We start from the raw sequence: 24,795 nt of genomic DNA, 5'->3' as shown, positions 1-24,795 counted from the left end.
TTCACAACAAGTAGAAATACCTGGTTCCACAACAGAGACAACAGCTGAACCAGATATGGAACAAGCTGTTTCTAATATTCAGACAGCCTTACAATGTACACTATCTACTCATCCTATGCAAACTAGATCTAAATCTGGCATCATCAAAATCAATCCTCGATATGCATGCCTTGCTGAATATCGAGTTCCCCCAGAACCAAAGTCGATAAAATTTGCTCTAGCAGATCCAAGATGGCATCAGGCAATGCAAGAGGAAATGGATGCTTTACATCAAAATCAAACTTGGTTATTAGTTCCCCGTACCAATGACATGAATGTTGCTGTAAATGGGTGTTCAAGACTAAACTTACATCAGATGGCAGCCTTGATCGATTGAAGGCTCAACTAGTAGCCAAGGGGTTTCATCAGGAAGAAGGAATAGATTTCACAGAAACCTTTAGTCCTGTTATTAAACATGCCACTGTTCGAATTATACTCTCTGTGGCAATGATAAAACACCGGTCTATACATCAACTTGATGTCAAGAACGCCTTTTTGCATGGCACCTTAAATGAAACAATTTACATGGAGCAACCCCCTGGCTTTATACATCCACAGTACTCTTAGTATGTATGTCTTCTTCAAAAATCACTTTATGGACTACGTCAAGCACCGCGTGCTTGGTATGACAAGTTCAGCAATTTTCTGCTTGAAGCTAGTTTTTTCTGTAGCTCAACTAATCCTTCTTTGTTCATACTTCATAAAGGTCAGAGACAGTACTTCTATTGCTATATGTTGACGATATAATCCTGACCGGTAGCTCAGATAAGTTGCTTTAGATACTTATTCACTCCCTCAGTATTCAATTCCATATGAAAGACCTTGGCCACCTCCATTATTTTCTTGGAATTGAAGCTACACGAACATCCACTGAATTATTTTTATGTCAAACCAAATATGTTCTTGACTTACTCTCTCGTGCACATATGTCTGACTGCAAACCTCTTGCCACACCTCTTTCTCTTAAACCAGTCATACTGAAAACAGATGCTGATCTTCTTCCAAATCCCATAGACTACAGAAGCTTAGTAGGTGGCTTACAATATCTCACTATCACTCGTCCTGATCTTGCATTTGCAACAAATATCTTGTGTCATAAAATGCAACAACCCACTGTTGGTGACTTCCTTAAACTAAAGAGATTACTTCGTTATGTAAAAGGAACAATTCACCTTGGCATCTATCTTCACTCTTGAAGTTCTCTCAATTTATATGGTTTTTCTGATGTAGATTGGCCTGGTTGTGTTCAAACCGAATGATCTACCACAAGTTTCTGTACTTATCTCGGCTCTAATCTCATCTCATGGGCAGCCAAGAAACAAACAACTGTTTCTTGTTCTTCCACTGAAGCAGAATATAGAGCACTTGCTTCGACAACAGCTGATCTTACTTGGATCACTTTTGTTCTAAGAGATATTGGCCTTCCTCTACACTCTCCAACCTTACTATTCTGTGATGATCAATCTGCAATATCCCTCACAACTAATCCTATACTTCATGCTCGAACAAAACATATTGAGGTTGATTTTCACTTCGTTTGAGAAAAAGTTGCCTTTGGATCCTTGTGTGTTAGATATATTCCTGGCAACAATCAAATTGCTGATATTTTTACAAAGTCTTTATCCAGACTAACACATTCTTCCATTCGTCTCAAATTGGGCATTGGCTGTTCACCCCTGCCCAATTTGCAGGGGGTGTTAAGACTTCAGTAAATAGCAATAGCTCAGACACTAATAATGCCATCAAGAACAGGAGGAGGAAAGCATATGAGGAAGAAGCATAATATATAATTGCTGCCAAGAAGTGTACAGGAAGAAGAACCACTATTAAAAACAGAGAAAGAAAAGAAGATAAAGATAAGGGTGATGCTACTAATTGTATTGTTGCATATGAATAATCTGCGAAGCTTGTAAAACCAAGAGGCACTATGTTCTTGTACTATGTTTCTTCTTTGTTTTTCCGGTAATCAGTTAGTTTTTCTCTTTAGTTAGGTAGTTGTATCTTCTTCAACTGTTCAATACCTGTAGAACAGATTCTTGAGAAAGAGCTAATGAAGATATAAAAGGAAAACTCTCATGATGTAGATATGGTGAAGTTGAAATAACAAAAGAAGCATTTTCATCTCTGTTTTCTCTCATTTTCTCTCCATCACTTCCTGCTCATAAACTTCTTCAGGCTGATCCCGCCTTAGTTTCTATTCTGATATTAGGTGAAGAATGATCCCAAAAGACACGCATGATGGTATTGATGATATATATGCATTAGAAACTGCTGACAGTGAAAAGAATGAGTATGATAACGTGGAAGATGTGTTTGATGAAGATTCTACAGTGAACGATCATTATGATTTCAGTTCTCATTACAAAGATGGATCAGATAGTGACTCAAACGATGAATTAGACTTTGAAAGTTCGCTTTTACGGCTTCCAGTGAATTTGAATATCCTATGTTAAATCGAGAAAATATTCAGTAGTATGAGCACGTCACATCATCTGCTGACGTGGTGCGCATCTACCACTCGAGATATCAACACGTGTACGTAGGTGGTCAAGACTTATGTTTTCATATTTACTTTTAAGAATCTTTCATTTATTCTTGAGTTTTTATGCTCATAATTCTTTGAAATTCATGATGGACAGACTATAATTTGCTCGAGGAAGTGAAGAGGGTGATTGAAGCAGCTCACAGAACAAGAACTAAATTAAGTGTGCATCCTTATTTTAAGTTGCCGTTTCCCCTCCAAAACCTTCGGCGTGCAGCTGATAGTAGGAGAACGAAACTCTTGTTCCTTCCAAGTGGACTCTCAAAAAGGGGCCGAAATCAGTCTCGATATGAGCAAAGGTGTGATGTCAGAATGTTGACCTTAGAGCGGACTATATATACTATGCTATCGATTTTGTAAGATGACTACAAGTTCTGCACAATAGGTGTAGATGATTTTTGTGGTAGGCTTTATGCATTCTTCTTCTGTTTATCGGTTACTTCTTTTTTTTGGGTGGGGTCATTCTCTTGGCTGGGGTATACAACATTAGATCAGCTGGGTCCTTGAAGGCATTAAATATTTATCTTTAAAACCTGATCTTGCTCTAGGGATTTAGTGATAACAATGTCAGTATTTACTCTACCTGTGATGATGTCATCTCCTTCTCATCTTTTTTCTCCTTAAGTCAATAATCAAGCCATATGATGATAAAAGATGTATTATCAAAGGTTAAGATCAGCTCTTCTATCTCTATGTTTCTGAATCTTCATTATATGGGTTTATATCTGCATCACAGTTGCAGCTCCTAAGAATATTTGGAATCAATCATTTAACTGAGAAAATGCTATCAAGAAGTGATTCCTTCTATTTAGTTACATTCATCGATCAGGAACATTTCTTAAACGGGCATGGTTGAACTTATCTAACTTGCTTATTTAGGTTTTAATCTCATTTGCAAGTTATTTTCTTGCCATGAGATTAGGAAGTGCAGGACTTGTCGGTGTTGACTCTTTGGTCATGCTTTGGATATACAGATTAAAAGTGTCCGTAAATGTCAGTTTTCTAGAAATGATTCTCATTGAATTTTGTAAGTAGTTTTTCGGTCTACTTGACCTTGGTATTCCCATGCTTTTGGCTAATACTTTCCACCTTTATCAGCCCTCTTCTTTAAATATGTGATTTTGGAATGGTTTTGTAGTTTCTCATCTATAAACTGTGCTTTCTTAAATGTTTCGGGAAGAAATTTATTTCATGGACGATTGAATGGCACTTTCACTCGACAGATGTGGTATTATGTGACCATGGGTGAGTTGTGTAGTTAAGCTTGATGAAAACTGATCTGCAGTACCTATGTTCACCTCTAGAGATGAGAATTAATTTGTGCTACTGTCCATTCCAAAAAGCAATGATACCATGTTCAGTGGTTGAGGATGGTTTTTATTGCAGAATACATGAGGACATGACCTTTCATCTTGATGCAGAGGAAGTCTCGTTTGAGGAGACTGTTTTGGGTCATCCCGAGAGTGACACTGATCGTAAATTCAAGGCAAGGGAGTGACAATCTATGGAAATCACAATTCTTTCATGGGACTAGAAGCGTTAGGGTGCTTTGCAGATGGTGGCATAAATTCTTTTCTTGTAGACTTTGAGCATTGACAATGAGCAATGAAACCACAAAGATAGGGACGATTAGACAAATTAAGACACCTCTGTTTAAAGCTTTTGTTATAGAAAATGAGATTATATTGTTAGTTGATGTACATTTGTCTTACGCAAATGTTGCAGGTGCTAGATTAGCATAAAGATGAGTTAGTGTGGGCGTTTAACCAGAGTGAGGTTGCTAAGTGGCTCTGTCCAATACATCACCCTTAGATCAAGTCGACTGGTGCATTTACCTTTCTTTTCTTCGCTTGCCTTGTTCTATCTCTCCAAGCTTTTAGAAGCTTTTAGAAGGTTCTTATGTCTGAGACTAAAAGCTTGTATCATATGTATTGTATCGTCAACATATCACAATTTTTCTATGTCAATAAGGGTTCATTTGCTAGTTGTAGTGTGATGAATTTTTTGCATAATGAGCAGTACTAGCAACCATCAAAAGCCATTATTAAAACTTTGCCAAGCTTTCAAAAAGGACAATACTTTGCCTGATTTGTGCATAATTTCTTATAGATTCATATTAATCGAAATCGAGACTATAAGACTACAAAGTGTAGAGTTTTATCTCTTCAGGCACAGAAACATACCTAGTGAAATTGAGTTTTACTATGATGACCAATCAAAGGAAGGAACGAGTATGGAGACTACTAATGAGATTTAACCAGCTGAATTGAGAGCTTAAAGGACCAAAGTGAACGGACTTATAACTTATTAAACCAACATCTCGTTAGAGTTAAACAATGTTGCGTCTTCTCGCCCACATTATCATGTGAAATCGAAGCGATGTATTTTGTATGACACTGGTATTCTGTAGTCGAGGGCCAAAAAGAACTCGAACACAGCATTTCGATGTTTGAATAACAAAGTTTTCAATATATCTTCCAACAATACAAAGAGTGAGAATTAAGAACCACCATATTCTTTATAACAATAATTAAAAATTCAAGATTGTTCTGATTTCCAAAACTAACTGAAAGTTAACTAATGTCGATGTTGTTTGTATATCTACACACTCAAAAGGTGCAGAAAATCTTTAGATCCTCTTTCTTGGTATATCGGCTTGGTATTTATCTTTGAAATGTGAGGATACAGATCCTTGGAGGAGTTCCTAATCATCCCCTTGGTGACTCCATGTCACGCCCCAATCCTCAGGCACACGCACATCCCTTACCTTTGGTCGATTTTATAAGCGATATCCCAGGACGTATCGCCGACCCTTTCATTTATATATGCACATGCGGAAGCAGTTATAAATCCCCAGACAATAAAGCAATGTGATAGAAAAGTAGAGCCATATTTTTCATACTGAAAGTCACAACTACTCTTTTATATAAGCACATCATCGTATATAATGCAATATTATTCACAAGGGTCTGATCTAACACTTATCCACACATAATCAAGGTCTGACAAAACATTATGGGATCTCAGTCTTCATTCGGGTCGTACTCAGGACCCTCCTCATGGTCATCTTCTTCTCCAAAATCTTCCTTCTCATCTAGTTCCACATTAGGGTTCTCCTCTTCAGGTTCCTCCTCATCAGGCTCCTCATCAGGGTCCTGAAATGGTTATTCAATAACCATTGAGATCACGTCTCAATAAGTTCTACCCCTTAAGACCCGATTAGTAAACTAATACACCTTAGAGCTGCATATGCACTACATGAGTCAGAGGACTTACCTTGGCCTCAGATTCCACCTGCATATTAGTACAGATCAAATAGGCACACAAGCAATCACATCACTGATCGAAGCATCGATCAAATCGACCTAGTCGATTACACACCAACAAGACCACTCACGGTCATTTCCATTCGATCAATCAATTCACAATAGTAGATCAAAGTAATGAATCACATCAAATCACACTCAGATCAAATCATCGATCAATCGACCTAGCCGATTACATGTCATCACGACCCATGCTTGGTCGGCACATTCAATACTATCTATAAGTCCGACCATAGTCCAAGACTGCTCACTCTAAGCTGATAAATAGATAGTATAGCTCGCACTAAGCTGATAGGGTTAAGGTATACTGCTCTCACTAAGCTGACATATCGCCCATAGGCTGATATAGTATACCGGTATACTGCTCTCGCTAAGCTAACATATCGTCTGTAGGCTGATATAGTATACCCCCGATACTCACTCTAAGCTGATAAAGTGTACTGCTCTCGCTAAGCTGACATATCGCCCGTAGGCTAATATAGTACACCAGTATACTACTCTCGCTAAGCTGACATATCAGAGCCCATAGGATGATATAGTATACTATCCAACCATTCAATCCATTCCATCTTTTATCCTTCTCGATAAAATAGCCGTGTGTAGGGACACGGTCGGTCTTAGCCAAAATATAATATTTTCCTTTCCATAACTCCCACATTTTCTGTAGTCCACCAAAACACTTTTGGTGCTATCAACCAACACCCGGTTATTTTCCAATTAATAATCAAGGATTATTCCATTAAAGGATAATTCCCACTTTCACAAATAATTCAATTCAGCACAAAATAAAACTCAACTAAATAAACAAACTGCGCCGCAACAATCAGCACAAAATTCCGATCACTAGCCATCCCAGTTGAATTTCCGAGAAATAAATTATTAAATAAATTAATTCGAAAATAAAATAAATAAACACAATAAATTCAATTTAGCACAATATAAATCTCAATTAAATAAATAGATTACACCATGATCATCACCACGAAATTCCGGTCACTGGCCATCCCAATTGAATTTTTGGAAAATAAATAATTAAATAATTAATTTCGAAAATTAATATTTAATTCCTAAAAATTTCACTTAGGCCCGAATTGCCTAATTGACACCCGACAAGGGTCGGGAAAAATCCCAAGTAGCATTCAATAAATACTATAGGCAATTCTCTATCTAAGTACACTAACCACCTAACTAATATGCAATGCAATCAACTAATAATCAATAATCCATTCTAATCTAACCACCTAATTGCACTTAATTAAATCTAATCAACCTTTAAGTATAATTAGCAAACTAAGAAGGCATTAGTGAGTAAAACTCACTTGGTAAACGCGAAGATTGGAAACCGCGACGGCGGCCAAACTTGGGCCGACTTGCTTCGCGAGCCCAAGATGGGCTAGACTTGTTGGGCCCCACTGAAATACAAATGATCTTTGGGCTTGAAACTAAACCGGCTGGGCTTCAACTTGAGATGGGGTGACTGAGCTTGGGCTGAAATGCAACTGAACCGGGCTGAACTTTGGTGGACTGAAATTGGATAGCTGAAATCTTGGGCTGTAGTTGGGCTAGACTTCAAAGCTGAAGTTGCCGAATGAGGGCTTTGAGTGGACTTGCTGGCTGCTGGAATTTCTTGGGCTTCAAAACTGGGCCTGAGTTACTAGATCTTTGGGCCGAAATTGCTGCTGGCTTCATGTGGGCTGGATCCACTAACAAGCCGGGCCGAAAGCTTGGGCTGTTCGGTTGATGGGCTGGAGCAAACAGCTTGGTCTTCTTCGTTGAAGGTCATCCGAGCTTGGAGAAAGGCGCAAGGAGCTGCAGCGCGGCGTGAAGAAGAAATCAACGAACCAGCAGGAGGCAGAAGCTGGTGAAGTTTCGAAGGTCAACTCTTGGGGCTCTGTTGGGGGAAATTTGACCGATCAAGGCAAAGACACCGAAACGTGGATGGTAGTAGCTTCGGGCAGCTTGCTGGTGTGCGGACGAATGAAGAGAAGCTGCTGTGGAGTTCGCTGGCGCACGAGAGGAAAGTAGCTGCTGGCGTCAACACACCGCCGAGGGACCACCAAATTTGACCGAGACGTGGATGCTGAGAAGAACGAAGCAGCGAAGATGAAGCTGCTCGCGTGCGTTGGATGAGCGAAGGTCAACCATTTGCTAAAGCTGACCGAAGAAGCCGATGGGCTTTGGCTTCGCTGGCGTGAGCTGGCATGCGGTCGTGGAGATGCTAGCAGCTGGCGTCGAGCTGGGGAATTGGACGCTAAAGGAGAGAGAACAGTTACTGGTTAGTGGAGGCTTCGTGGTCGACTTGACGAAGTGGCTTGGACGGTAGCTACAAAAAAGCAGCTTCGGTGGGATGGGGATGATGGGGTCGGCAATAAGAAGACCGGTGGAGACCAAACTTGCTAGAGGGAGCAGCAACGTGGCAACGGCTTCAGTGGTGAAATTCTTGGTCTTCTTTGGAGTCTTGAGCGGGGACTTCGTTTGGAGAGGTGGACGAGAACGTGGCAGAGGTGGGCTTCCGTTGAAGCTGGACGAGCGGCATCTTGCAGGGAAAAATCGCGTGGCTTCGGTGAATTCGAGCGGAGAGTCGACGTTGCAGGTATAAGCGGTCTAAAACGGCCAAAGAAGGGGGCTGAATCGTGTAATGAAAGCCAGCAAAGAGGAAGAAATAGTCAACACTTATCCCCTCCATTAACTCCTTGTCCCCCCTCTAATACTTTCTTGGATTGGATTTCCCATAATTAATCCAATTGAAGTAAAAAATATGCAGCCCTCCTTAGCTCCGAATTTCCTTTAGTTTATATTTCAATTTCATCTTCAATATCTTCCACAATTTCCCAAATTGAGATCCAATCTCAATGAACAAAAAATCCCGGACAATTTTCTATAAATCCCCGACACTCACAAGCTTGCTTAAAAGTCCAAACTCGCTTAAATTCGGTCCATACAAATTTCTGTAAAAATCTCGGAATCTCCGAAAAATCTTCTGAAACTAAGTTGACGTTCCTAGAATGACCTGTGACATGACAGACTCTTCAATTTCTGAAATCGGACTTAGATTGACAGTTAATTTTACTCGAGCGCGTTTTTAGTGTGACCTAGGCTACCAAGTAGTTTTCAGAACTTTTTAGGACAAATGACCCATAGTCAATTTTCTTCAAGCCACGATGAACCCACTTGACATATTGGCGACTCTCGATTGTCGTGAAAATCTCAAGGATTCAAATACGGACACGGGGTACCAAAACGACAGTAAAATCAAATTAGTGCCGCTGACGAGTTTTCCAATTTAGTGGACTCACCCACGATCGGTCATTCATCTCAATCGAACCGATCTATCTCTGATCTTATTTCGATTTTTAACTGTGCTGTAATGACCTCTAAAGATGAGCACGGTCGAGAAATCGATTCCTAGTTGAATTCTCAAGTCTATCTGCCTTAAAGTCCTTAATAGCTTACCCAGCTAGTCTAGTTATCTCGTGAGTGGCCAACTCAGAGAAAAACACTATAATCGCATCGATGAAATGCCCAATTTATCTAATCGAAATCCGAACCCAAAAATCTAGATGTCACACTCCAAGTAGCAAGTGATATATCTGCACAAACATTCGATTTTTATATGCACGTGTTGTCTCAAATGCCATTTACATATGCACCAATATGTCTTTAGTTGTTTAAATTGAATAGAATTGGGGAAACTAAAACCTTGGGGAGACTTCTTCTCATTAAAGAGCTGAGTGATAATGTAAATAATAGCTGCTACAATAGATATGGGGCTCCTCCTGCAAAATTATAGGATAAAAACAGAGGAGAATACGTTCAGCACTTGAAAAGGAACAACAATAAAGCATTTGAACTAAATCTAGTAAGTATTCTTTATACACAGCAGATCTACATTGACGAACTTGCTCAAAACACATCTTTCAACCTCAATAGAAGAAAGATGAAATGTCGTCAACCAAGTTTTATAGTTTTCGACTCTTCCTCCAGCTTTACCATTGAAATTCCAGCTGATAAGAGAATAACCACTGAAAAACATTCAGATTGTGCAGTTTGATATCACTGTCAATGCTTATATCAGCTTGTCTATCATCAGCAAGTCCACCCATCTCCTGCATCTAAGTTGATTTTGCCGGAAGTACTATGTTGATGTCTATCCTGCTTCTTTGGGACAAGTAAACTAACAGAATTAATGATGTCTACAATACATACAAAAACATAAAAAAAAAAAATGAACTTGCATCATTACCTCTAACACGACAGCCCAAAACCCGATCAACCTGCAAAGCAGAAAAGTGTCAAATGAATTAAGATGGATTCTAAGATCGATCACCAAAATCAAACAACAAAGTTGGTCATAAGTAGATTTACCTACTGAAATTCACTCTGGCGGTGCCACTTATGCACACTGGTGTATCATTCACATGACGGTCTCTTTTCTTTGGCTTTACCGGTGGGCTTTTCGACTCTCCAGAAACCTTCTGCACCACAAAATCAATTTTTAATATATCATCAAGCCTCAATAAAAAGGACTTTCCCTGTGCCTTTGCACGTGGAAACCATCAACTTAGAACGAGCAACCAAAATATATCCAGGGCTTCTAGATATCTTTAGAAAACAAACACGCCATGCAAGAGGACCAAACACCAAACTGCGTCCACTCAATATATTTTAGAGGTTCATATCTTAGGAAGCAAAGGAAAAAAAAAATTGTAAGTCCCATAGATTTGCTAAATGTAACTGAATGCGAGGAAGTATCTTATATATGTCTATACGCAATATGTCAGTAATGAAAAGGCCAATGTAAAAGTATCTTCCTTTTGTTTATTTGGACCATTTGAACCTTCTTTTGCTCCATTTCTTCCATGGCAGACCGTGAACTCTTGTTTACGATTGTTCTCTTTCTTAATTGTGAATTACCTATTTCAGGTAATGCTGCACAAACATTCGACCCATGTCTCTTAAAAGTAGCAATAATTTGCTTGCCATCATCATTCCTGCTCTTAGAAGCAGCAATAATTTGCTTGCCATCATCATTCCTGCTCTTAGAAGTAGCAATAATTTGCTTTCCATTGTCAATCATGCGTTTCTTCTGAATGTCATTTTTCTTGTCAAGCTTTCTCTTCTTAGCTCTCTCTTTATTAGCACCAGTTTCGAGAGCAGCTTGACCATCTGGATTATTGAATCCATTAGAACATTGAGAATTTTTCTCTAATGCTTCATCATATTGTTTTGAACTCACTAGTTGAGAATGAGATGAAGCGGGCACAAAAGGAGAAGCTAATCTCCTGGTTGAAGGTGCTTTTGCTGGAGGTACATCTACCTTCTATTCATCATCATTTTTCTAAGAGGAAGAGGTTCCATCCGTAGAACCACCCAGGGATGGGCAACCAGGCTTGATGGTGCATGGGTCCTCTCGTAGGGACAGATCTGGCTTACCTTCCAATGGCTGAACTTCAGGTGTTACAACAGAATTCCCTCCACTCAAAGACCTCTTGCTTGGAAAATGGGAGCCACCAAGTATTCAAGATACTTTTTCCGTGCTAGACAATGTCTTGGATTTTGACCCACAAATTTTCGTCGGAGCTCGCTTCAAACTGGAATCGAGATGGCTTATTGGCTCAACTGAATCACTTTTTGAGCGGCACTTAGGACATTGCCATTTCCCTAGTGGAATCCGCTGGAAATGGAAAATGAGACAACTAAATTATCTCAATCAAGTATGATACGACAAATGACGGCAATTAACGCATCTAACTCAAGGCAAGACCCCTCAAATAGCTATGAACTACCTTGAGAGGATGATCAAGGCATATACATCCCATCCCCAAAACTCAGCAAAACCTCAACACAGCATCTAATTCTCTTTCGTCGGCGCAATTATATCCCAAGACATAAGCTCGTCCTGCGAGACACAAGCATGAAGTGTGAGGCACATGTCAATCATAGCTAACGAAAAAAGAGAAAGGAAACGGTTAACTAGTTACCAAATCGACCAGGTCCCATGAATGGTTCAGCTTCATCTGTCACACCACCTTGCTGCTGCTCCTGAAATTTTTCATTTGAAAAAGCAAAAATCAGTTACCTCAAAGATTTTACTCTACGAGAACGACAAATGCTAGCTGTTAATTTTGTGATCCTGGCTAGATAGATAAAAGAACGACTCTGTTTTAAGAAATTGGAGTGTTGAAAGAAGACGTTCTACTCACGGCATCAGTCTCCATTTCAGCAGCTGACAGCAACCTATCTAAACAGGGTCCACATATTTTGCAAACCAAGAGCTCATTGGCAGGATCCATAACAGTTTCTCTGCACGTCTCATCACAGACTGAAAGAAAAGACGATGATGAAGGAAACCTCATTAGGAAAGACATTCCTGCACGACACATATCAATTGGATATACTAAAGAGACTTGTCATTGTTAGCAATTAAAGTATTTTACCAAGAACATTTCCAGTCTTCTCACAAACGAAGACATCGCCAATTTGATGATAAGAACACGTTTCTCCTGAACAAACATGGTCTAGAACCAATGCATCAGTGAACCCTTTGCTGCATTTCCACAAAGACACTTGATCAGCAACTGTCTTGTCAAGAATTATCCGATCATCATTCACCTTCAGAAGCAAACATGCATGTGAAATTAAAAGGATGAACCCACGAGTCCTTGAGCAAACCAGAAATATATGTGGTACCACTTGGAATATCTCAAGGAAAGTAACTCTAGTAAAGCATGTTGATCATAATTGCTAGGTCAAGAATAATAGTGTAGTAATGCTAGTCAGGATTAAATCTCATGCAAAAAAGCGTTTACAAATAAGAGCCACTAAAGCAGCAACCATCAAGTCTTTTTCCTTTGACCAGTTTCCATAACTTCATTACGGTTGTAATGCAAAAATGAAGAGGATCAACCAGGATATTATTAGTATAAAGCTAAAGAACTAAACGTGAAAGTCACATCAGAAGACACCAAGTGCACTTCTACCGAACAATCTGCTTTCTGGAAGAAATCCAGTCAAGGTTTGAACAAGCTATAGCACTGGCACCAATTTATACAAAATTCCAACAAATCTAACCTTTGACCAGTAATATCATCACAATGAATAATCCTTACAAAAAGTAAGCTCCATCTACCTGTGAAGGAAGAGGTGCCTGGCTTCTCTTTGCAGCTTGCATTTGGATGTAGTATTCTTTAAACTCTGCTGGGCAATTTCTGACGAGTTCACTCATGTCCTCTTCATCACGCTGCAACCATGTAAATATACACAATCAAATCAAATCAGAGAAGCAACTGAACAAGTGCAGTGCGATTGGCCCGGTTAAGGACCACCTGCCTAGTATAAACAACATAAATAATCAAGAACAACGTGTACTCAGAAGTTTTGCAACTGATCATCTGAGAGATGAATACGAATCCTCAAGACATCTAATTGACACAAAAGAGGATAAAATTTTGTCCTGTAGACAAAATTTTGCCTATGGTCACTGTTATGATTCAACAAGGGTTTAGTGTAAATATAAAGGAAAACTAGAAGGTGCCTCATGACTTAAGAAACAGCATAGTTACGAATAAACAAAAGTGGCATGTGATGCCAAAGCAATTAACAATATATTGCCCCATCAATTCCTTTCTTCTTCAATGAATACCAATCCGGAGAAATTTCAGATTTTAGCTTGTTCCTGGCGTAGTCTCTGGGACCTCCAAGGCTACTGAATTCTATTCTTTATCATATTTCTGAGTGTCAAGACTGTTCTTAAGTACTCGAGACAAAAGCCTCGAGCTACTGCTTGCCATGTAAGCTCGAGATTGAAAAACTTCTACAAACTCCAGAATTTAACAGCCGATTCATCTCGATCTAGGAGCAAATAATACATTCTTCAGGGATATCTATTAGCTCAAGACAAAGGATTTTGTACAAACTCGCATTATGCAAAACCTGAAGAGATGGACCAAGACCGGCTAAGTCAAAGAATTTTGGTGAGAGAGATTGAAAAGGACTCCATGCACTAGCTTCTAGTAAGATGTGGATGCTTCTCACAACTTCATATCTGTACAAAAGAATTTTCCTTGACAGAAAGGTATAGCTCACAAAATTGCTGCCAATCCCAGAGTATCCCCTTCCTCAACCATTGATCCCAGAGCAAATGCTCCTATCTAGAAGTCGTACAGAAGATGAATCAGATTGCCTAGTCGAAAGTTATGTTTATGAATTTCCTATCACAAGTTAAACAAGATGGGCTATGAAATAGATTTCACCTATTTATTTGTTCATGGACGAAAATCGAATTTATTTTGAAGCCTGATGAAGCCAATAATAGCACAGGAAGGCCAAAATGGCCCAGGAACATAAAATGGAACCTGGCCCTATATTTGCTACTGTAGTAAATGTTATGCGAGGATTACAGATCCTACTGATAATGTTGCGATAGGGGCGAGCGATCGAACAAAATATAGACGGAAGAAGAAAAAATATATCGGACACCAGATTTATGGAAATTAAGTTCTTTTTCAATTCCGGAACATGCCTCACTCCAGTCAATGTCCTCACGATACCATCATGCATTTTGATTTTAACATCACCAACACCCACACCATTGCACTCAACGTTGTTCCCTAACTGGACTTTATCACTACCCGTGCACTAATAAGTGATAAACCAGTTTCTATTTGGTGTGACATGAAAAGAACAACCAGAATCCATAATCCATCCATCAAACGATAAATAATCAGTGATAGACAAGACATAATCAGCATTATTTGCTACAACAGAATCAACTATAATTCCCTTACATTTCTCATTCTTCAGCTTAAGGCAATCCCTTCTAAGATGCCCCATCTTGCCACAGCTCCAACAAACAACATTAGCAGTCCTAGATTGACTACGTCTGTTCATATTAGTACTACCATTACCCACACGTGTTACAGATCTTCCTCTATTTTCACCTACTAGAGCAGTAGATACAGATTCGCCAGATTCTCTTCTACGAATATCCTCGCTCAGAATTAAATCTCGAACCCCATCAAACGTCAAACTTGTTGACCTAGAGGAATTACTAACAGCAGTAACGGTAGTATTCCAACTATCAGGCAATGAGGATAATAGAATCAAAGCACGTACCTCATCTCCAAAATCAATCTCAATTGAACTCAATTGACTAACAATCACATTAAATTCATTGATATGATCTGCAACCGACGCACCTTCGCTCATCTTCAAATTAAACAGACGTCGCATCAAACAGACCTTGTTGATCGCAAAGGGCTTCTCGTACATATCCGACAGGGCTTGCACCAACTCAGCAGTGGTCTTCTCCTTCAGGATGTTAAACGCGACGTTACGAGCCAACGTCAGCCAAATAACACCCATAGCTCGTCTATCCAGCAAATCCAAATCAGCTTGCTTCATCGTCTCTGGGAACTCCCCAAATAAAGGCAAGTGCATATTCATTTGGTAAAGATAATCTTCAATCTGCATCTTCCAGAAACTAAAATCCTTCCCATCAAATTTGTTGATTCTCACTTTTACTTCTTCTGTCGCCATCGATTCGCTTCAACTTAGCCAAGCCTGGCTCTGATACCACTTGTTGCGATAGGGGCAAGCGATCGAACAAAATATAGACGGAAGAAGAAAAAATATATCAGACACCAGATTTACGTGGTTCAGTCGTAAATACCTACGTCCACAAAGAGAGCAGCAGCGAATTTCACTATAGATCAAGCGATACAAGGAGATTACACACTCAAGTCACTCAAACACTCTCTCAGTGTTTCCCAAGCCCCAATTACACCCAATACACCAATCTATTTTGGATGTAAATCACGAATAAGTTTCGCAACACGAACAACACGAACAACACGAAGACCCAAAGCCAAGCACCCAACACCTACGGACGTCTTTCACAAACAGAGAAAACCACGGCACTCAAAAATAACAACGGTGCTTCGATCAATAACTATCCTTTGGTAAAAGGGCGTCCCACGAGCAAACCTTTAGAGGAATATTATATTCCACAACCAAAGAATTTCATGCATGAAGAAAGCGAATCATCCAAGATTCGGTCAACAAAAGTAAAACTTTGACTTTCCTTTTTTTAATTTCCTTCTTGGCTTCACATGCAAGGGACGCTGCAGAGCTTCTTTCTTCGGTGTTAATATGTGTGTGCCTGGGCCCACGAAGCTAACGTCTTCAACTTATTCAGCCCATTTTTTTTAATTATTTCAAAATTCAGCTTTTTGCTTCGGGCTTAAACTCGAGACAACTTTAACAGATAATATAGTTGTCTTTGGCTCAGAAGAAACCAAAAAGAAAAGATATCAGCAAAGTGTTAGATGCGGCGAGTTCATCGTGATCCATCAGCCAAAAGAACCCATTTAGCATGTGTCCCACTATTTGATCATTCTCGTTACACCTCTCATGTAAGTAAAGGGTGATAGAGCTCCATGCGATGAATATGTTCATTGTTAATCAGAATATGCAAATAACTTTCAGATAGCTAAGATCAAAATCATTAGATGTCACCAGGGAATCAATAAGAAATTAGAGGCATCTAATAATCAAATGAGAAGTATGAGTGAGATCTTAAGCATAGTGCCCCATGGTAATTACGGAAGGGATTAAGTACTGTTTGCAAAGCCCAAGGACAGATTCAGAGGAGTAAGCAAACAATAGGCTCAACAATATTTGTTTTGAGTGGGACTAGCATGTGGAAAGAAAATGAGATCCATCGCAATTATCATCACATTAAGAGGTTACTCTGTCAAGAATTTGCATGTTGTCTAAGTCACTTTGGGAGTTTAAGAAAGCAAGAGCAATTAGTTTTCAAATAAAGAAATGACTGTTAATGGGATGCAAACCTGTTTCCTCACGGTGAGTATGAGGCCTTTTCTCAATTCTTTGCTGTAAGGTTCACCTTCCACCAGAGTGACAAAGGCATAAATGCCTTGTCCTTTCACCTAGAGACAAAAACATGATTTGTTGATTTGTTAGCATTTAAAGCAAGTGCAATGAAAATTTTATCATCAGTTTAGTCCTCTCTAAAGTACCTCATGCTCAACACCAACAACCGCAGCTTCCGCACATTTGGGATGGGAGACAATAGCAGATTCAACTTATGCCGTCCCAATCCGGTGTCCACTGCAGAGGCAAGTGAAGCATCATCATATAACTAGTCTAGAATTCAAGGCAGTGGGTGCTTTAAGAAGGAAAAGAATTGGTCTTTGGAAGTTTCTCAACAAAAACAAAGCCACATTGTATGAGCACATAAAAAATGTTTGAATGAAGGTACCAAAAGAGAAGAGCTTGAGAAATTCATGTAGTACCTGACATTGATGACATCATCAACTCTACCAGTCAGCCAGTGGTAACCATCCTTGTCCCTGAATGGGTTGAGCGAATTAAAAAAAAAAAAGGAAATCAAATTGTACAGCTTATGCTGCAAAAAATATAACCATAACTACACCTTCCAAAGATATATAAGCGCAAGATTATCATTCAAGTTAAGGAATTGTATAAACATCCCTAGTAAGAACCCAGGCATAATGCAAGTAACTCAAGCAAAATTTAACAGTTGTATTAACTAACCTGCTACAGCCATCACCAGTAAAATAGTATCCTGGGAATGGTTTGAAGTATGTTGTTTCGTATCGCTCATGATCACCATAGAGTGTACGAAATGCCCAAGCCAGGAACTTTTAATGCACAGTATCCACTACACTCGCCTTCAATTTCAACCCCCGTTTTCATCCACTATGACAGGCTGCACAAAACAAATGTGGAAATTAGTCGGAGAGACACCTTGTGAAAGGCTCTTAAATTGTTCAAAAGTCAAAGGGAATGAAAGAGTTTAGAGACCTGAACCCCAAAGAAAGGAAAAGTAGCAGATCCAGGTTTCTGTGGCCAGGCACCAGGTAATGGTTTGATCTGCAGGGAACGTAAGCATCACTAGAGTCAGACTGAGATCATTAAGTGGATATTGTGGGCATTCTTTGTAAAAAATTCAAACATGATAAACCTAAACGAATAACAAAATGTACCATGAAGCCGCCAGTTTCAGTTTGCCACCAAGAGTCAAATATAGGGCACTCTGAATCCTTGACTACATTGAAAAACCACCTGAAGAAATGTACACGGGTTTATGGATCTAGTGAAACATTATCTACATTAGAAAGTTAGGATAAAGCTCAATACCTCCATGCACTTGGATTGATAGGCTCGCCAACACTTCCTAGGACCTGCAATGATTTGTATGAATACTTACCAAATAAGCTTCCAATTCAATGAATTACTTTCACACGGCCAGGTGTTCCAATCACTATATCTACCCCTCTCCTCGATTGGCTCTCCTGAGCATGATAAGAAGCTCCACCATACAAACAACATGATGTTAAAACCACTTTTGCTCCACCATTAACTTCAAAATCGAAAACACCTAAAATAATAGGGTAAACAATGTCGACATCTATCTCGTAAAAGATGAGATTATTTCTATAAGCTTGATTCCAAAACCTGCTTGGCCAATTCCTAGTAGGTAAAAGCACCAAAACACTTAGTGCCCTACCACATCCTGTCTTCCTTGAGGTTTTTGCAGGCCCATTCATCGAGAGATTCCAAATGGGCAAGACAAAAGCCGAGTTTTGCCCTGGTACAATTCACAAGTGAACAAGGTGATAATCGGTGCTAAAAATTAAAACCCATCAACTACGAAATGAGCAAGCGGTTCGAAAACTCATGTTCCTACCAGCCAATCATCTTTAAAAACTTGAAATGCAATCGCGGCCAAACAGTCTTCACGCCACTTTTTGGTTTTTATATGTCAAATAACACCAATGAACTAATGTACACATGACTCGCCACAAACTAGAAGATTTATTTAGCTATAGATTTTTGGTCGAATTACTAGTTGTAGGTTCGAATGCCTGAAAAGATCGGTCGGAATTTGACTTTTGCAATGACAATTAGGGGCTGAAATACAGGGATTTAGGACCAGAAATGCACGAAAGAAATTTCACGAACCAAGTGCACTTTGCTACACTCTACACCATGATTGCTTTGTCGTGCTGTTAATTAAAATAACATTCACCAAGCTCATACATCAACCATTCACTACTCATAGAGCAGATAAAACCTGCTTCTCTTTTCATATATGTCGCCTTCGTGACCCTTTTCCACATCACACACTATCATTACTCCAACATCCAGACCATTCACTTCTCTAAATTGTCAGTTAATTAGCAGATTTCAAACAAGCACGCGACCATCAACATGTCAAGCCTGCAAAATTCAAATAAAAAGTTTTCATACCTGACCAGTGCAGGCACGGCCAACCAAATCAGTCCCATCGAGAACGATATCAAAAGTCATGGCCTGAATGGGAAACAGCGCCTCGATGCCATTGTCCTTCAACTTCAACCTCAAGCTGTCCAAGATCCTGAAATTCAACACGGCGTTGGGGTTCTCCTCCCGAGCCACCTCATTATTGTTGTTACTTGATCAAAACAGTAAACAAGAAAATAGAAAACCAGAAGCTATATTTTTGTGATGAGGAAGAGAAGCGCAGAGAAACAGAACACAAACTTGCATACGTCTGTTCTAAAGGAAACTGTCAAATACATGACAACTTAAACAAAGCAAAAACTGTTCACATACGTGCAACACATAACTGCACATAAACGTGCTATTAACTTCCTAGAAAATAGCAAAAAACACTAAATAAATAACTAAATTAAACTTGGCTGTTTTTTAATATAAAAAAAAAACAGAGTAAAACAGAGTAGAAAACAGAACATAAAACAGCAGAAAAACAGAGTAAAAACCAAAACAGAAAACAGCAAGAATCGAGACATTATAATCCAACAAACTCCTCCTTAGATCGTTGCTACCGCATACTCCAATTTTCTTTCTTAATACTTCAAATCTTCCAGCTTGAAGTGGTTTTGTGAACATGTCTGCAAGTTGATCTTCAAATCTCGCAATAGACCAACTTAACTTCGCCACTTTGTTGCACCTCACGCAAAGAAAAATTTGACTTTGAAATGCTTGGTTTTGCCATGGAAAACTGGATTCTGAGATATTGCTAAAGCGGCCTAATTATCCACATTAATTTCAATGCAATCACTAGAATTCAACCACAAATCCTTCATTATCTTCTTTAGCCACAAAGCTTGATTTTGCAAAAGTAGCTGCTATAAACTCAGCCCTCAAGTAGACCGAGCTACAATTTCTTGCTTTTAGAACACTAGGAGAAACAAGCAGAACCAAGACTGAAACAATATCCAGACGTACTTTTCATGTCATCCACTGAACCAGCCCAGTCACTATCTGAAAATCCTTGTAAATTAAACTTCTGACCTTTCTTAAACTTCACACCAAAGAACAATGTTCCTATGAGATACCTCAAGACCCTTTTTGCTGCAATCAAATGTAACTGACTAGGACTACTCATAAACCTGGATAAAACACTCACAGCAAATAGAATATCTAGTCTGGTTGCTGTAAGATACATGAGACACCCAATCGACTTCTATACATAGAAGCATCTACTGCATATGTTCCATCATTCTTCTGCAACTTTTCTTTAGCAGCCATAGGAGTGCTTACACTTCGACAATCTTCCATCTGAAACTTCTTTAGAATTTCTTTCATGTATTTTTTCTTACAGATGAAGATCTCATATGAAGCCTGTTTGACTTCCAAACCCAAAAATAAGCCATCTTTCCCAAGTCTCGACATCTCAAAAACTGCAAATAGATCTTGCTTCACCTTCTCTATCAATTCCATATCATTCCCCGTCACTAATAGATCATCTACATAAAGTGACAGAATTACAACACCGTGATTCACCTTCTTGACATAAAGAGTGAACTCACTTAAGCTTTTCACAAAACCAAAATCTTGCAAATATCGATCTATCTTCCCATACCAAGCTCTTGGAGCCCTTCAGATCCATATAGAGCTTTCTTCAACCCGTATACACTCTCTTCTTGCCCTTTGATACTAAAGCCTTCAGGTTGTTCAACAAAATCTCCTCCTCAAGCTCTCCATTCAGAAATGCAGACTTGACATCTAACTGAAATATAGGCCACCCCTTCTCTGCTACAATAGCTAACAGTAACCTTATTGTATCAAGTCGTGCAACAAGAGCAAATGTTTCAAAATAGTCTACTCCCCATATTTGTGCATAGCCTTTCACCACCGGTCTAGCTTTGTGCTTATTTGACAGAACCATCAGATTAAGTTTTGTTCTAAACACCCACTTAACCCCAATCACATTCTTATCGATGGTCGTCAACAAGCTCCCATGTGTGGTTTTTCCGGATCATTGCAATCTCCTCCCCCGCATTGCCGCAATCCACCTCTCGATCCTCCTTAGCTTCCACAAAGTTAGATGGTTCGAGCATTGCCACATTGCTTCTTTCATAGATTTCAGCAAGTGACCTTATGCCCTCATTGGTAAATCATCCACACTGTCTTCCAATCCATCTATAACTTCATCAACCTCTACATCTGTTGCAGGTTGTTTTTCGAACTCTTTGCTTTTCTCGCACTCTTTCCTTCCATCCAATTCCACTCATCTTCCTCTAGAAAAACAACATCTCTGCTTACAATCACCTTCCCTGTCATAGGGTGAAAAATTCTATAAGCCTTTGATTGGAGACTGTACCCAATGAAGATTCCAAGCTCAGCTCTTTTATCCAACTTGTCCCTCTTGATCTCAGGAACATGAGTGTAACACAAACACCCAAAAACCTTCAAATTTTTCACAGAAGGTTTAACACCATACCATACTTCAAAAGGTGTTGACCTCTCTAAGGCCTTTATGGGCAATCTGTTCAACAAGAACACTGCAGTATTAGTTGCCTCAGCCCAGAACTTATTAGGCAACATCTTCTCCTGCATCATACATATGGCCATCTCCATAATACTTCTATTTTTCCTCTCACCGACCCCATTCTCGTTGAGGTGAATAGGGAGCAATGAACTGCTGCACAATTCTCGCTTGCTCACAATTCAACTTAAACTTGTGAGCGGTATACTCGAGTAACCATTATCAGACCGAGCATTTTAATTTTCTTCCCACTCGATTCTCAACTAAGGCTTTAAACTTCACAAACACATCAAGCAACTTCGACTTGGCTCGCAGAAAATAAATCCAACTCATCCTAGTCATATCATCGTGAAGGTAATGAAATACCTGCTACCATTGAGAGAAGACTCAGACATAGGTCCACATAAATCTGTGTGGACCAATTGCAGCTTCTCACATGCTCTCCAGCCTCCTCTTTTGAAAGGAAATCTGGCTTGCTTGCCAAGAAGACAAGTTCTGCACTGTGGAAATTCCTCCTTCAAACTTGGCAAGTCATCTGCCAAGCTATTTCTCTGCATAAATGACATGCTCTTCCTGTGAACATGCCCAAGTCTTTTATGACATATCTCTGCATTTTCCTCTTTGCACTTTAAAGCCATTTATTGCATCTCTTGTGGCTTGAACATGAAACTCTTGTCCTCCATTGGAATTCTTAGCACTTTTTTGCTAACTGCATCATTAATAAGACATTCCTTCCCTTCGAACTTCACTTTATAGCCCTTCTCAACTAATTGACCAACACTTAATAGATTATGGTCAATATTTGGCACAAAGAGAACATCACTGATCAGCTTCACCTCCTGATTTCCTTCAATAGCCATTGTACCCTTCCCTTGCACTTCGATATACTGTCCATTGCCAATTCTGACTCTGGACCTAACTGACATGTCTAGACTCCTAAACAGCTTCGAATTGCCAGTCATATGATTGGTACAGCCACTATCCACCAGCCATGCATCATTCCCAACAGAAGATTCAAAAAAGAAGCTACAAACAAGTGCTCTTCCTCGTTTCATTCACCGCTACCCGGGCTTTTCCCGCTTGCTGGTAATTTTTCTTTGCAGATGGCTTCCATGTGACCCAACTTGTGACATCTTCTCGCATCTAGCATCGCTTTCTCCAACATCTAAAAACTAATGATTAGTTCCACCACAAAGTATTGACAAGGCATTTTGTTCATCTTCCATTTGCTAGATCCACCGGAATTTCCTTCTTTGCTACAAACTTGGAGTCACCAGCATTTTCTCTCGGACTGAATCCATTTCTTCCTTGCCTCCATCATTTGATTTCACTCTAGCTTGCAGCGCACGCTCTACAAACTCTTCTCTTCTCATCAATCTTCAGGTGCTCCCCGTGCTCGCAGAGCATTTAACAATTCGCAAGCTTTATATCGGGTAAGTCTCTTGTATTTTCCGAGAGATGCTATGGTGGCTTCGAACTTTCTCGGAAGAGACACCGGGATCTTCCCGAACAAGCCTTTCATCCTTCAAGTCAGTCCCTAAAACTCGATTTTTCAGCTATCCCAACCAACCAATCGAGTACTCCTTCACCGACTCGAATCTTTCATCCGCTGTCTCTCAAATTCTCTCAAGAGATTCAGCACCTTCATGCCTCTTATCTTCTCATCTCCCTCGTATTCATCCTTCAAGAAATCCCATATTGCCTTTGCAGAATCACATCTCATGATCCTTGTGAAGATAGTGGGTGAAATGTTAGCGTATGTGCATGACTTTGCCTTGGCCTTCCTTGTGATTCTCTTTATGGTACTTTATCTCGATTCAAGGTTGGATTGTCCGGAAGTGGAGCAACCTCATAATCATCCTCCACAGCCTCCCACAAATCATGACCCTCCAAAAATGCCGTCATCTTGACAGCCCATGCTTGATAATTCTCTCCCAAATACCGGAGAAGCCATCGCAGAGAAACCACTCGACCCTGTCTCCATCACCCTTTTAACTTCTTTACACTTCGATACTTGCTTCACTTCACAGTCCCTCAAGATCATACACACTGTGATACCACTGTTGTTACTGATCAAAACAGTAAACAAGAAAATAGAAAACCAAAAGCTATATTTTTGTGATGAGGAAGAGAAGCGCAGAGAAACAGAACACAAACTTGCATACCTCTGTTCTAAAGGAAACCGCCAAGTACGGGACAACTTAAACAAAGCAAAAACTGCTCACGTACGTGCAACACATAACTGCACATAAACGTGCTATTAACTTCCTAGAAAATAGCAAACAAATAAATAAATAACTAAATTAAACTTGGCTGTTTTTTAATATAAAAAAAAAACATAGTAAAACAGAGAAAACAGAACATAAAACGGCAGAAAACAGTAAAAACCAAAACAGAAAACAGCAACCGAGACATTATAATCCAACAATTATCGCCGTCGCTCAACCTCGCCTTCTTCTTTTTCTTCTTCTTCCCTTCAAGTTCTCGGGGTCGACCAACTCGGAGCTGGTCTCGCTCTTGTCTTCCTCGTCGTCCTCACGCAACTCCAGGGCCTTCCTCTTCTTCTCCTTCTTTGCATCCCCTGATGCTCCGGGAACTTTGACTGCTTGGATTTGGAGCCTTTACTAACGCTCTTCTTTTCCTATTTGTGCTTCTTGTCCGACCCTACCAGAGACATGAAGCCGCCATCGACCTCGAGCTGCACCTTTGCCTTCATCTTCTTCTCTTTGCTCTAGCTTTTGGAGTTCTCCGGGGGTTGAGCTAAATCGGACACAACTATCAAAGGCATTGATGAAGCTATCGGGAACCGCGAGAGAAGTTTAGGGGACGGGAGGGGGGCAAAGGGGTGGTTTTGTCCTTCTCTTCTCTTCTCCTCCTATGCTCAATCTTCGCGTTGAAAATAGTCGAAGGCGGAGGCGGAGGCGAAGGGGGCTGGGGACCCAGCTGCGATCAGCGGGGCTCTCAGGGGGCAATGTGCCAGCAGCAGATGACTAGCAATGCTTTTGGGAGGCAGAGGAGGAGAAGAAGCACGAGGCCCTCACGTCCCGACCATCAACCTCGAGGACATA

At 39.9% G+C, this 24,795-nt stretch overlaps 3 long non-coding RNA genes across 3 annotated transcripts; all 3 read right to left on the bottom strand.

Annotated features, from left to right (window-relative positions):
• Positions 1–11,444: 11,444 nt before the first annotated feature.
• LOC120291194 lies at positions 11,445–12,234 on the bottom strand. Its single transcript, XR_005549100.1, has 3 exons — positions 12,111–12,234; positions 11,889–11,949; positions 11,445–11,581 (listed from the first exon to the last, which is right to left on the bottom strand). It is a non-coding gene; the product is annotated as an uncharacterized LOC120291194 (long non-coding RNA).
• Positions 12,235–17,015: 4,781 nt separating this feature from the next.
• On the bottom strand, positions 17,016–17,590 carry LOC104455062. Its single transcript, XR_005548920.1, has 3 exons — positions 17,485–17,590; positions 17,223–17,279; positions 17,016–17,037 (listed from the first exon to the last, which is right to left on the bottom strand). It is a non-coding gene; the product is annotated as an uncharacterized LOC104455062 (long non-coding RNA).
• Positions 17,591–17,623: 33 nt separating this feature from the next.
• LOC120286112 lies at positions 17,624–17,973 on the bottom strand. Its single transcript, XR_005549377.1, has 3 exons — positions 17,937–17,973; positions 17,755–17,823; positions 17,624–17,659 (listed from the first exon to the last, which is right to left on the bottom strand). It is a non-coding gene; the product is annotated as an uncharacterized LOC120286112 (long non-coding RNA).
• Between the last annotated feature and the right edge of the window lie 6,822 nt (positions 17,974–24,795).

This window comes from Eucalyptus grandis, chromosome 3, assembly GCF_016545825.1.
Source record: "Eucalyptus grandis isolate ANBG69807.140 chromosome 3, ASM1654582v1, whole genome shotgun sequence".
NCBI lineage: Eukaryota > Viridiplantae > Streptophyta > Magnoliopsida > Myrtales > Myrtaceae > Eucalyptus > Eucalyptus grandis.
Note: the sequence above shows the minus strand (reverse complement) of the source record. Positions and strands in the feature narration are given on the sequence as shown.